Genomic DNA, 4734 nt, shown 5'->3' with positions numbered 1-4734 from the left:
TCCGTGTTAGGAGGTAGTCTAAGCAGGGACGGGTCACTGAAACCATAGAACAGTCCCACGGCAAGATAAGGAATCACATTGGCACTACACGGCGCACCCTTTTTTCTCGGCATCACGGCCGACGCTTATCACCCTGTCTTTGCGCGGCAACATATCGCAGAACAAAGAAATGTGAAGAAATGAAATGGAACGTTAATGCTCCTACCGTCAACAATAGTCAATTCTCCACAACACGAAGATGTTCATCCTGTAGCTAGTAACTTTAGCTACCCGCCAATGTATATTTAAGCACACAGAAATCACATGATGAATAAGAAAATCCTGTTTATATCCAGAGCAATGGGAGACACGTCTTGGCACTTCAGAGGGAGAGAGAGAGAGAGAGAGAGAGAGAGAGAGAGAGAGAGAGAGAGAGAGAGAGAGATGTCCTACAACATGCGTTTGCCTGTTTGATTTTGTCTTTGTTTTTTGTTTATTTCTTTGTCAGTGCTTAGTCTCTCTCCCCCTCTCACTCCCTCCCTCAGTGCCCCTTCACCCCCCTCCCCCCATTACTTACTATCGCCATCACCACCCCCATTCCCACAACCTCTCTCTTGGGAAGGCCAGGGAGCTAGTGCTGAACAGCTCGAAACGTTCGATACAGCGATCACCTCTCCATTTGAAATCTTGATTTAAAAACAAATGCATGATTTTCACGTGCAAAACACTGCAGACGGCAGAGAGAGCGCCAGCGCTGTGTTTCTGACTACACCACCTTGTTCTGTACTGCTTTCGTTTCGGACCTAATATTTCTCTCTTAATTCAAGCTGACAACGCTAACTGATAATCTCAGGTGCTCATCCATCCAAGTTCGAACTTTGCTTCACTGACTCCATTTCAACCCACCATCATACACCATCATACACAAACAACTTCAAGCGCATTGATTCTTAACACTCATCTGCATTGCATTGTGCTGGTCACTTCTACATATACTGTCACCTGAATACTGCAATAATCTGTCCACTTCAAATCTTGAAAACCACACGCTCCTAGCCACGGAACTCTCGATCGTGCGCCAAACACTGACGTATACACAGCAATAACATTTCCCGCGATCGCCGCACTAGCGGGCTCTCTCTCTCTCTCTCTCTCTCTCTCTCTCTCTCTCTCTCTCTCTCTCTCTCTCTCCCTCCAACCCCCCCTCTCTCTCTCTCTCTCTCTCTCTCTCTCTCCCTCCAACCCCCTCTCTCTCTCTCTCTCTCTCTCTCTCTCTCTCTCTCTCTCTCTCTCTCTCTCTCTCTCTCTCTCTCTCTCTCTCTCTCTGTAACCTCGTACCAATGTTTCTGCAGTGTTTTATTTTCGGATCCTATTCTTCTGTCTTCTGTTTCTTTCAGACATTCTCAATAAGAAAAGGAGAATTTCATTTGCTAGTCTTTTTTACCCGTATTGTCAAACATGTTTAGAGCAGAACAAGTTGACAACGCCGTTCGTTCGTCGGTTCCTTAGGTCTGCATGCTCGTCGGTTGGTCTGTGTGTAACAACTGCCTTATCTTTCGCTACAGTGGCCCCCCCTTTTCACACCCCCAATTTAAGACTCCCTACCTTTTAAGACATGGCCTTGCTTTCTTAGGTTCCTTGTTTATTGCCTCTGAAATGTTACCCCCAGTTTAAGACCCCCTCCTTTTTAAGATCTGATGTTCTCAAATTTTTTTGTAAGGGTCTTTACAGGCGGGTTCCACTGGATCACTTTGGCTTACCGTCAACAGACTACGCTTACCGTCAACAGACTACGCTTACCGTCAACAGACTACGCTTACCGTAGCGGGTGCAACAGCAAAACAGTGTACGAGGTCCAGTCTGCATCTCCGTCCGTCTGTACACCAACCTTGGAACACAGCATCACAAGTTCACACCTCCGTCAATGCAAATAACAACACACACACACACACACACACACACACACACACACACACACACACACACACACACACACAACACACATACACTACACACACACACACACACACAAATACACACACACACACATACACATACACACACACACACACACACACACACACACACTCACACATCACCACCACCCCACCCCCCCCTTCCTCCCGCAAATGTTGCTTCTCCCCCACATCTTAGTTTCACATTCTGCATTTAACTAAACAATTTTGTCTTTCAGTAAACAAGACGGAATCAAAGCTGCCAACGCTGCAACCCATAATCTCAGGAAGTCAGTTATGCAAGAACAAGACACAATTACACATTTAACCTGCGACTTGATTCAAACCAATGTGTCACGTTTCAATATATCACTTAAGGTGATTATGAACCGGTTAATTACTACTAATTAACTAACCACACCACGATCCACTCTCGCAGTCATACAATTAAATAGAGTCAACAAAAGTATAAGTTTCAGACGCCTGTTTATGTATAAACTCGCCACCTCCCTCGAGCCTTCACTCAAAATATGTTCCTTTTACGTTCTCAACACGTAAAAAACCCGTGATCACTGACAAAATGCCAGTAGTATATAGAAAATTATAGTAACACGCTGATCCCGTGTAAATACAGTCAAATGAGAATGTTCTGTTCAAAAAGCTCTAGTTCATGCAGGGGTCACACACCCCACGTTGTCACTACTCCAATGAAATCACAGATAAGAAAAGACAACGGTGGTCCACGGGGTGCGTAAGACACGGTGCACTTAGCTTTCTTTCTGTACGCTGGTTAGCCGGTCTGCTGGTTAGCCGGTTCGCTGGTTAGCCGGTCTGCTGGTTAGCCGGTTCGCTGGTTAGCCGGTCTGCTGGTTAGCCGGTTAGCGTAGCTTCCTCAGGTCCCAGCTCCAACGTCTGCAGCTAGCAGTGTCCCGCCAAAGGCAGCCGTGCAGCGGTTACAGGAAACCGAAACGAAACGAAGGCTGCAAACAGAAAGCATCGGTGCACTAAACATGTCTGCTACCCCTCACCCCCCACCTTAAAACATGTCATCTTTAAATATCTCATCGAGCACGTGGGCCTGCACAAAACGGACTTTTTACAACAACAAAACAGTCATTTTCCGTCCTTCTCTCCCTATCTGCAAAAACCATATACAGATTAGTATTTTAGCGTCACAGAGAGTAAATTATGCGCTAACCTGGAAAGAACAACAGAGAGTATTTCATTCCAAAAACACAGACTCATCAACAGCGTTAAATAATGATTTATTACCTCAAAAGCCTATGATTGTACTCTCAATGGAAGCAAAGTCCGCCTCCTCCCTGGAACAGCCTCTGTTCGTCAACAGTGACCAAAAACCTCCAGAACCCCTTGTCGAATCCTTATGCGAAAGCCATCGCCGACGAAGGAATGTTGACGACTTGTCCTCAGCAAAATATGTGGCAGTGAGAAGGAAATAACCGGTGGAAGCTCCCCTAGAGTGCCGAATACAATATTCGGTGAAAAACCATCATACTCTAGAAACTGTGTATTAGATCCTTCCCCTTCTGCCGCTGGGTGTCAAGTGCGCCGCCCTTGTGTCTCTCTCAGACAACCTAGCCAATAACACGTGACTGACCTTGTCACAAAACCAGTCCAGCTATACACAATTCTGCCTCCCAAGCAGAAAAAAGACACGAGAAACTCAATCCGTGAAAATCCCGTGCGCGCTGTCAGCGAAAAACCGTCAGCCCTATGACAGCAAAAAAAAACCCACTGTGAAACTCGTGCGCTACAAAACATCCGTGCTCATTGAGCACTGTCAGCAAACTCTGCTGTAGCCCAATATCACGCACAGGCGCTTTCTATCATACTCGACCAAGAACAGGCACTCCACCGAGTGACACTTTCTTGGTCTCTGTCACCCTATCGTGACACACCTCCCTTCTTCAAGACGAAACCTCGGTTTCGCTCACAGTCATGTTCTCCTCTCCAGCCCGAGAGAGAAAGTCAGCTCCAACATTGTTGGCGCCCGGAATGACGCGTACCGTGAATTGGTACGGTTGGAGAATCAACGCCCAGCGCATAAGTCTGGCGTTTGCCAACCTTGCAACCTGAAGATATTGCAGAGGTTGATGGTCCGTCTCCAGACAGAAAGGTCGTCCGTACAGGTACGCTTCGAACTTCTGGATGCCCCAGACAATGGCGAGACACTCGCGTTCAACCGTTGCATACGCTGCCTCGGCCGAGGTCAGCTTACGGCTGGCGAAGCAAACAGGGTGCAAAAACCCCTCTGTCTCCTGAAGCAACACTGCCCCAAGTCCCTTCCCTGAAGCGTCTGTCCTCAGCACGAAGTCCTTGTTCAGGTCTGGTAGTCGGAGAATAGGCTGACTGGTGAGTCGCCTCTTCAGGGTGTTGAATGCGGAGCTGCATTCCTCAGTCCACACTACAACGGTCGGTTGTAGTTTCTTGGTAAGGTTGGTCAGTGGTAGTGCGATTTCGGCAAAGTGCGGGATGAAGCGTCTGTAGAAGCTGGCTAGGCCCAGGAACGACCTGACTTCTTTCTTCGTGCGCGGTGGCTCCGCCTCCCGAATCTTCTGGATCTTGTCGTCCTCTGGAACGAGCAATCCCTCGCCGACAACATGACCCAGGAAAGACAATTCCCGAAATCCCAAGTAGCACTTGGACGGTTTGGCTCCCAGATTTCCGTCCTTCAACCTTCCGAACACGTCGCGCAGGGCGTCGAGATGTTCAGTCCATGTCTCTGTCGCGATCAGCACATCGTCGATGAAACTGCTGATGTCCTCGCGCTTCAATGGTT

This window comes from Littorina saxatilis, unplaced genomic scaffold (genome assembly GCF_037325665.1).
Source record: "Littorina saxatilis isolate snail1 unplaced genomic scaffold, US_GU_Lsax_2.0 SUPER_12_unloc_1, whole genome shotgun sequence".
Taxonomy (NCBI): Eukaryota; Metazoa; Mollusca; class Gastropoda; order Littorinimorpha; family Littorinidae; genus Littorina; species Littorina saxatilis.
This window is presented reverse-complemented; position numbering follows the sequence as displayed.